Source organism: Tauraco erythrolophus, chromosome 3 (assembly GCF_009769465.1).
Source record: "Tauraco erythrolophus isolate bTauEry1 chromosome 3, bTauEry1.pri, whole genome shotgun sequence".
In the NCBI taxonomy this organism is placed as follows: domain Eukaryota; kingdom Metazoa; phylum Chordata; class Aves; order Musophagiformes; family Musophagidae; genus Tauraco; species Tauraco erythrolophus.
In genome coordinates, this window is record NC_141467.1 from 23,931,245 (window position 1) to 23,941,771 (window position 10,527).

Genomic DNA, 10,527 nt, shown 5'->3' on the forward strand with positions numbered 1-10,527 from the left:
CACTACCGTATGAAAACAAACAATGGCACTCAAAGCAGAAACAAACCCTGCAGAAGAAAACTATCTTTCTCTTCCTCAAAGACCTATAAAGCCCCAAGCCTTTCCCTGCTTGTGAAAGTCTGGTGAAGACAGGTGAGATAAAAGACTCAATTTATTGGAGATTGGCGTTATCACAGAACCTAACGCACTGTAAACGTTGTTATCACATAATCTTTTGAAAACTTAGTTAACACCCTTAAAAAAAAAAAAAAGTTGTTTTCTTGCCTTGCAATGTAGAAACACGTAAATTGTAAGGACAAGGACTTTTCAGCAGCAGCAGCAAAACAGCTTCTTCAGCAACTACATACATACCACGGAACAACACTAAGCCAATTGCAACACAGACATATATAGATTTGTTCCATCCACCTCCTTCAAGATTAGAGAGCAAATGCAGTTAGAAGCTGAATTATTTTGAGGGTGAGGCAGGGGAAGAAGTGAATAAGTAAAGAGGAGAAGGAAGAGAAAGCACTATAGTAGCATGACAGGACCTTTTTCTAGTTGTTAGACACGAATTAGTTGAATTTTACACGCCGAAGAGTGATTCCCTGATTCTCTAGTCTGCTCTTCAAAACATAACTGCAACATTTGAGTTCCTCGCAGCCTCGAATAATTTTCACACATTCAGTTTTCCCAAAGACTGCACAAATAATTTCAGTCTGCTTTCAGAAAACAAAGACATGGGTAAACTCCCCAAAGTAGTTGTGCAAGTCTAATAAATGCATCTCATTTCCAATGTGGAGCCCAGGAGCGTGTTTTGAGCTGTCTGGACTCCCTACTGAGAACATGAGGAGAGTTTAAGTGCATCCAAATGCGACTCTAAACAGCCAGTTTGGACAGATAACCTGTTGTGAGTATTTGCTTCAAGCTAACATGAACCGATCTCTCCACTGGTTAGAAATGAAGCCTGAAGTGGTTAGCTCAGATGTAAATATGTAAATTGTAAACTTCTTTTAGTCAAATTGATCCTACCTGGATTAACTGAAGTTTGCCTAGAATAAACTGACAGAGAATATTCAGTACACATATGACTCCTAAGTCTGAGTCTTCTCAGATACTTCTCTGGAGGCTTCCAGGGGAGATCTCCATCTACATAAGATTCTCAGGATGGATTCTCTGTTGAAGATGATCCTAAATCCTTCCTTTCAAAAATGCAGGAGTTCACTCTTTAAAGAAAAAGAAAAGAAAAAAACAGTCACTGTAAAATATTCTATCATTCTTCTGGAACAGTGGGTAGAAAAATTCCCTCGTACTTCAGCACTCAGACTCATTCCTTCTGCCTGAAAGTACAAGAATCAGAACTGTATCTTCTTATCTCCTCAGAAAAGTTTCCTAATCATCAGGCCACAGGTTGTTTGGGACATAGCAGCTAGGAGACAAGGAGGAAAGGTCTGGATTAGAAGTGCCACCCTCTAGCTTTGCCTTTCTGAAACGTGTGCTGTTTAAAGGGGAATTGCAGACTGCTTGGGAGGCAGCTGGAAGGGAGCACACTGACATACACTCTCACTTGTTCTTGTTGCTGCAGCACAGACACAGGTGCCCGTGTCCCACGGCCATACCCCAGCTGCAGCACACAGACCCCCACGCACACGCAATAGGGAGCACTACAGAATGGGAAGGTAAGACTTACATAACAAGCCAGGAAATTTCAAAAACAAATCTACTTGCTGTGAGTTTCTCTCATGGTTGTCCAGATTCAAAAGGTTTTCTTGCAAGACCTATTCACGGCCAGCCTCACATCCTGGGATTCAAATTAAAACCTTCACAAACGTGTAAAAATCCCCTAAAAGCAGGTATGACACATAAAACGAATACAATAGTCCACAAACATTTCATTGTGGAATATTTACTATGCAGTTAGTTTATAGCAACTCAATTAGAAGCGACTAAACAATAAAAATAACTCCTGAACTTCACAAACTACTTTTAATGAAAAAGTGAAGTTGCAAGAACAACAAGGTTTGAAGCATGCTATGCAGTGTCCTTAGTATTTTTGGTTTACTAGCCTTTAGGGTGATTCCTTGCACTCTGGCAAGTACTCAGAGCCTTCTTACTGAAGGAGAGAACAAACCTTCAGGTTTAGACCCTATATTGTCTCGAATAATCTTCCTCCTCCACAATTCTAATGCTGGAGACAGCAAAACATTCAGCTATTCAAGGATTTGCATGTATTTTTGGAAACTGTAGACTGACTTTCCTGTTATTATTTGACTGAAGAATCAAGACTGGCCACAAGTAGCAGTGTAGCATAAACGCAGGCGTTTGTTCTTTGTAATATGAAACATCAAAGGCAAAGACAATTTAAAAAGAATCTTTACTGAATTAAATACAATTGACTCACCTAACCTGACTTCTGGCACATAGAAGATGGCTCCTTCTCCACCTGCAGACCTACAACTGCAGAACAGGTTCAGTGCCCTAGTAGCAGGCGAGCAGCAGAACGTCGTTCCTGAGAAAGCATCAGAGTTGTCCAAGCATAAACCACATATTAGTGACAGGAGGAAACAGCAAAGGATAATAGTGGTAGGTTTCCATTTGTGGAGGACAGAAGTCCCCATCTGCCTACTTGGCTTGCTATCTAGAATGATTTGTTGTTTGCCAGGGGCTCAGATCCAAGATGTTGCAGAGAAACTGCCAAGGCTCTCCGGCTATTACTCCCTGCTGCTTATCCAAATGGGTGCAAATGATACTGCCAGAGGTCACCAGGGGAGTCAAGAGTGACAGCAAGGATCTGAGTGAGGATCAGGAACTAGAGACTGGCCAGCTTCACTGTTTCCCCTGCAAAAATCACAGACCAAGATCCCTTGGAGCACATTTCTGAGCCCATGCAGGAGAAGTTGGTGATTAGGAAGAGTCAACATGGGTTTACCAAGGGTCAGTCATGCCTAAACAGTCCAATTGCTCGCTGTGACAAAATGACTGGATTTGTGGACAAGGGGAGAGCAGTAGATGACTTTGACCTTGCCTTTAGCATGTGTCAGCCCCTTTCAAAACACTCTGCCTTCTCTTGACTTACAGAATAAAAATTACACCTGATAAATTTCTGTAATATTTCTACCAGTTAGCACCTGGGATCTCAGCAGCTTCTGACCACAGTGACTCGAAGTGAAAGGAGAATTCACACAAATAGTTATGTGTGTTAACTCATAGCTTTGTCATGCTGCACATGTAGCGAAGATATTTTCATATTTACTTCCATGGAAAAACAGTACAGATTTTCATTGCATTGGCAGATTATTTTCCTGCAGAGAAGCAACAGCACGCACCCATATCTCTTGGTGGAGGTCTGCAATCCAGCAAGAGAAAGTTTTCTGCAGTACAAAAGCAGATGCTGAGTGAATATGGGCTGGCCCAGCGCCTGGGGTAACACCACAAATGAGGAGAGGCAAAACACAATTAAAGTGTCAAGAACAGGACAAGAAACTAAAAATATCAGAGCAATAGCTGCAGAAGAAACTTTCTGAGCCTCTGTTCACCCTGACAATAGCCAGACACGTCTTTAGAATCACCAACAATGTCACATCTGCAGGTTTCAAGCATTTGACTGAAGACTGCAGCCTGTCCTTGCCCTTTGGCTGAGTGGAGTTTCCTCTTCCTTTCCCCATCTGAGTGCCTCAAGGGCGTTGCATGGAGATGTGCTGGCATCATGAGAACCTGCTCAGTCAGGTGCCATCAGCACTTACAGTTCTTCTTCCAAGCACAAGTACAGGCTGGGCAGAGAATGGATTGAGAGCAGCCCTGAGGAAAAGGACTTGGGAATGCTGGCGGATGAGAAGCTCAACATGAGCCGGCAACGTGTGCTGGCAGCCCAGAAAGCCAATCGTATCCTGGGCTGCCTCAAAAGAAGCGTGGCCAGCAGGTCGAGGGAGGGGATTCTGCCCCTCTACTCTGCTCTCGTGAGACCCCACTTGGAATACTGCATTCAGCTCTGGAGTCCCCAACACAAGAAGGACATGGAGCTACTGGAACAAGTCCAGAGGAGGACCACGAAGATGATCCGAGGGCTGGAGCACCACTCCTGTGAAGACAGGCTGAGAGAGTTGGGGCTGTTCAGCCTGGAGAAGAGAAGGCTCCGGGGTGATCTTAGAGCAGCCTTCCAGTACTTAAAGGGGGCCTACAGGAAAGCTGGAGAGGGACTTTTTACAGCTGGAGAGGGTATATAGTGATAAGACAAGGGGCAATGGATTTAAACTGAAAGAGGGCAGATTTCGATTAGATATAGGGAAGAAATTTTTCACTCTGAGGGTGGTGAGGCAGTGGAACAGGTTGCCCAGAGAAGTTGTGGCTGCCCCATCCCTGGAAGTGTTCAAGGCCAGGTTGGATGAGGCTTTGGGCAACACAGTCTAGTGGAGAGTGTCACTGCCCATGCAGGGGGGTTGGAACTAGATGATCTTTGAGGTCCCTTCCAACCCAAACCATTCTATAATTCTATGATTCTTGACCTTCTTCGCCATTGCTTTTAGGATCTTTGCTTTCCACACGAACCCATCTGAAGCTTTCTACTACAGATCCCTATCTGTGAAGCAGCACGTTTATCCCTGAGGGGACACCCCATCTGCCCACATACACACTCACATGGGCCTGAACAGACCATCCCTGTTTCAGTGGAGTAGTTTGCTCCATAAATAGCCACCAGCTTCAGGGTATTTTTTGATGGCAGTGAGACACTGAATGTGGGCATAGAGTACTGGTGGTTGCTTCCTGCATAGCAAGACCCACGCTCTCATTAGCATATGGAAATCATTCCCTTATCTGGGGCAAAAGCTCCCCAGCTCTCTGACTCCTAAAGACAACAGCAGGAAACACAACCACAGAACAGCCATCTCCCCATGCTGACAGCCCACCCACACCCCATCAACAAAAAATTCTCCCGAAGACTTAGCCTAACCATCCATATGCCTCTTCCTTCTCTTCATCTTTTCATAAACCCATCCCATACACCTGTAAGTTTTTCAGAGGAAACTCACCTTGGTTGGGATAGGTGAGCTTTTTCTCTCACTTGGAGTACTTTCCACACTTTCTGTCTTAATGAGGAGTCCCACCTCTACCTTCCAGAGCTATGCAAGACCAATAACTATTCCCCAGTCTTTGCTCTGTATCCATTTGAAATAAGCTTTAACCATAACAGACTATCAGAGAGCAGAAAAAAAAAAACCATATTCCTTACTCCTCTGGCTGTTTCTCTTATCAGGGGCCCTGAGGCCACTAACAGCCCTGAACTTACTTTATCAGCCTCACCTGGGATGACCTTATCAGCCTCACCTCAACACCCTTCCCACCCACTCGTCTGGAGATCCATTTAGCTCAGACCTAGGACACTAGCTCTTGCTTGAGCTATGTTATAGGTATATCTGCCTCTAGTGTGGTCTGTGGACTTATTTCCTGGCTGAATCTTAGGTCTGTATTCTAAGTAGATCATCTCCTGTTTTGCCTCTGACTCTCTCTTGTGTGGACACCAGATCTAACTTAGAGGTTTCCCTCCGGGCCTCATCTCCTGCTGCTCCTGGCTTGGCTTTTTTGGTGCACCCTGGACATGATTTGTCACCTCGCTTTTCCTGGGAATGACAAAAGAGCCTGTTACCAGCACCATACCCTACCTGCTCTGTCTGGATGCTGCAGATCTGTGTCCTGATCAAAGAGAGCACTGTCTCTGCCTGTACTGTGGTGATCCTCAATGCCTGGGTCATCTTTCTTCTGAAGGAGACTTGTTCTTGCTGCTTCCTGGCACCTCTTGCCCTGTGTGGCACAAAGCAATCTTCCTGCCATCAAGAGGCCACATGTATGAAGCTGTCATAACTGATGGGAGTTCAGGTGATGCCTTTGCATTGCGTTTTAATCACTTTTTCCCTTGGGCACGATGACAGTGTAACTGTAGCCCTGTAATATGGTATTGTCACTGCTAGCAGCATGCTGTAATCTTTGTATTGAGTTTGCAAGGGCTTAGGACTGAAACTTGTCTAGTCCGCTCTGTCTTAATTTCTTTTGACCTTCCTGCAGCTTTATTTCGCTTGGTTTGGATGTGGCAGCAATTTTTGTAACTGCCCAGATGTCTGTATTCGAGTTGTTTATCTTTGTGTGATACAACCACAGTTTGCTATAGGTGGCAGTGACAAGCAGTTGTTCCAGGTAGATTGAGATTTCTACAACTCTGGTACAATGATATTGAGTGAAGAAATAAAGGTCTGCAATGATAGCAGAGGCTTACATGTGGAGACAGAAGATGCAGCACAGAGGATTACATATATGGGATGAGAAGAGATAGGGCCCATGGTTAGTGCTGGAAACCCCATGCTAGAAAAAATTCAGTAATGGTCAGTTAAACTGCAGACCTGGAGCTGGACAAATCTGGGTCTAGGGCTAGGAAGAAGAGCAAAGAAATAGTATATAACATACAGAAATTCAAATTTAGTATATATGGTGCTATATAACTTGGAGCTGCAGACCACGGAAGAGAAAGGTGTACAGGCATTTTAGCAAACATACAACATATATATATATACAGTATTATGTAAACTATACATGCACATATATATGTATGTGTAAAAAAAAAAAATAATACACATACCTAAGAGAAAGGATAGGGGAAAGGAAGAAAACACCTGTCAACATGAACATCATGTTTTCCTGGGAATGGACTCCAGATTTGGTCCACCTGCTGTAATATTTTCTTCTCTGTCAACACCAGCATGAAACCACGGACATTTGGACTGAAAAGAGCAGTGGAAGGGAGAGGATAATACCAGGAAAAAGGTAGAAACTAAAATGCGTATGCCTTGCAATTAAAACTGCAGCTTTTTTACCTGTACGTAAGTATTCTACCTGTGTTATTTTTCTTTTTTTCTGTAATAATTACATCCAAACTAATGATGATTCCTGAATTAGACTTTTAAGATTTCAGCCTTACTAGCAATGACTTCTTGGTCTTCATATACAAGGTGTGCATCCTTTTTGCATATAGACAAGATGTAATGTAATGCCATGTGAGGGGGTCTAAATCCTCCTGCCTGCGCTCCGCTATCGTTCCTTGAAAGGCCCTGCACAGGATGCTTATTTATCCCTTCTCATTGGTCTAGAGAAAAATAATTCTAAGCAATTCTGTTCCTGAAATTCAAGCTAACCACACAGCTGGAAGAAGAAATTGTGCTTCTTCCTACCAACAGTATTAGGCAGGCATCAGAAAGAAAGAGGACTTCCACAAGGGAAGAAGTTTTCTCTCAAATTAGGAGACAGCCCTTTAGGACTGATTAAAGAGAGCAGCCTTCAGCACATCTGTGACGATACAGGGCACAGGATTAGATCCTATTCGAGAGGGCTATCAAAATATGCTGCCTTCTAGGAGTTTGTGTGATGCCTTCTGGAGGTGTTTTCATAGAACCGTAAAAATTCCTGCCCTGGGGACTGCCAGAGCTTGCATCTTTTGATGGAGATGGGTAAGCCCAAGGGATGATGTCCTCTCAAGACCTTTCTAGAGCTAACAGTGAGGAAGCTCTATCTCTCCCTCTTAGCCTTTTTCTCTGAAGACCAACACCAGGCACACTGCAAATGAAACCAAGGCCTACCAACCCTAAACAGCAGGAACCCTTCTCCTCTGTGCTCCCTAAGAGGTGGACAAGACAGACACCCTAAAACTCTCTCCCTGATGGTCTTCACTTGGAGGCTCCAATGGTATCACTCCCTCTTCCTGAGACCCTGTATGTAGGTGTTATCCTAAGCTATAAATCCCCCATTTGAATCTGGTTTCCCCTGATCAAGGTGTGGTAGGAATGTGCAGACTAAGGATAGTGATAACAAGCTAGCCATATTCCAGATGTTACAGTGTTAGATTTTACCCAGGCCAGATAATAAAACTCTTAAATCTGTCCCATTAAACAGAGAGGGGCAGTGTCTGTGTAAGTAGAGATGAGAATCTCCACCTTTTGAGCTAAGATCTCTACCCATCACAGATATTTGTCTGTGGTGTTGCTTATTACATGTTTATTTTTTGCATATCCATAGTTAATAATACTTACTTGGATTGTTTTATTGTTTCTGTACACACTGAATTAAAATGCTTATGACTGTAATCAATACTTGGCTTCTATCACAAAGCAGAAACATGCTCCCAGTAAATTATTCTTTACAACAAAGCTAGTGACTGTTGCAAAGGTGATTTAGTGATTCATAAAATTATAAATATTTAGTAGTGGAATAAGTTACTGTATTCCATTCATTGATTTCTATAGCTACAGCCTCCAGGGTTCCCTTTGCATCTTTACTTACGTAATGAAAGTACAATGAAATAGCTAACCATTGGAGCTAGAGTTGCTATTTAAATATCTTTATTTTCAAGTAAAAGTAAATATGAATTATTTCATTAGAAGGAGGAAATTAAACAATTTCCATCTGTATTCTGAATTAGGGTTAGTAGTATTGCATTTGTATTAAGCATGAATGTATATATTACCTTGGCCTTTCTTCTTTCATAAGTGAAAAATGGTTCTGGGAATAACCAGATAACCTTCCGAGAAGGTCAAAGTGCAGCAAGGAAGAAGAGGTACTAATAATTTTAGCAGGGCAAGATTTACAAGAGTTATGCATTCAAGTTTTGTCCATTATCCCTCCTGGTGCCTAGATTGAAATTTTTAGATTATCAAAAGTCCTGTTTGCTTGATGCTTAAGCCCTAAAAATTTTGGCTAAAAGTTCCAACATTTATATGCTAACACTCTCTGTTCTGTAAACGCCTGTAGAGGATGGTCTCACCTAGTACACAGGCAGGAGCTGAGGAGGAAGGAGAACACCATGAGAAGAGAAAGCAGTGCTATCATCTCTTTTATAGAACAATCCCTTATATATATAAAATAGATATATATTATTATAGAATTTAATAACTGAAATAAAATAACATTAAAAGTAATAATAAAAAATGTTAATAATATATAAAAATTATAATATATACAAATGAGTGATGCAGAGTGTTATCGCTCACCGTCTGTTGACCAACACCCATCCTGTCCCCAGTTAGCAATCCTAAAGAGAGATCCTGAAACCACAATCCTAGAAAAGCGAGCGATCTCAGAAGAGAGCACACCTTCTGGCCAACCCTTGTCTATATACCGAGCATGACATTGCATGATATGGAATATTCCATTGGCCAATTTGGGCCTCAACCTAATTCTAAGATCAAATCCTTTGTCTCAGCCATGCTCCCTCCCAGTTTGTTGTGCACCAGCGCTCTGGCAAAACATGGAAGGTGAAAAGTCCTTGATGTCTCGGCAACAACTCTAAACATCAGTATGCTACCAAGATTCTTCTCATACCAGATCCCAAACACAGCGCTATTCTAGCTACTAAGAAAAAACTAAACCTGTCCTAGCCAAAACCAGGACACACATGCATGTTCACCTTCCTTGAGTTTGCCATATCTCACCTCCCCTGAAAATAGTGGTGGAACAGTTTTGATACAAGGTGTTCTGAGGTGAAAAGCCCTCAACGTCTCAATCTACTCTACTTTGTGTGGAATAATTATTGGTTATTGAGTCAGAGATTTACAGCAACTATAGCTTAATTTTTAAAGCGCTTGCCTAGAAGCTGCTGAATACCTAATATGACAGTGATATATTCACAAAACAAGGACAGGAACCAATTCAAATTAAGGTAATGAAAATCAATGCAAGACCTTATAAGAAGGGAAAGTGATATTTATTTTAAACAAAACTTACTCTCCACTCTTTTGATCATTTTTTCCTCAGTTTTACTGATAAAAACATCAAGACTTGTGTGTATTAGTAGTTGAAATGGGTCACTTGAGCATAACACTGAAGATGAGAGGCGGCAGCTATTGAGCCCTCACTATATCTTCTGAACCTCTTTGCTGGTGACAATTAACTGGTTCAGGGCGGTTATTTTATACCCTTCAGGAGTCACCAGTTATTGAAGCGTAATCTTTTGCCTCAGTAGTTTGCTTACAATAGCCTCCAAAAAACGTCAGGCAAGGTGGCTGCCCATTTTCTTTTATTTCCTCATTTTGAGTGTCTTGTGTCTGCAGTCTGTCTTCCTATTGGAATACCAGGATGAGGAAAAGCACAACCACGTGTTAAAATTCTGCTGCCATCCTCCTGCTGTCAGAGTGCAGGTCTTCTGCTGATGAGTCAATTGTACTCTTGCCTTGGTGTAAGCAGCACTTTCTGTAATTGCTACCGATTTTGTTACTCTCACATCTGTCTTTGGCTATTGATGCAAGTCATTCTTCCAACCTGTGCTCTAGTTCTTGTGGTGCTTTCGCATAAATCTGTTTCTGTTCATGTCACCGTCTCCATCTATACGTTTCTGTTACAAATCCTTGCGTGTCCCTTATCACAGAAGAGCACTTTAACTGCAACACTGGCCAAACTCAGTGTCTTTCTCAACTGGTGAATGTTCAGCTAGCAGTTCAGCAGCTTCCACTTCTGTGTGAAGTGGAGCACTCCTGTCGGAAGGGACTGTAAACTAAATTTCCCCCTGCTCTCAGA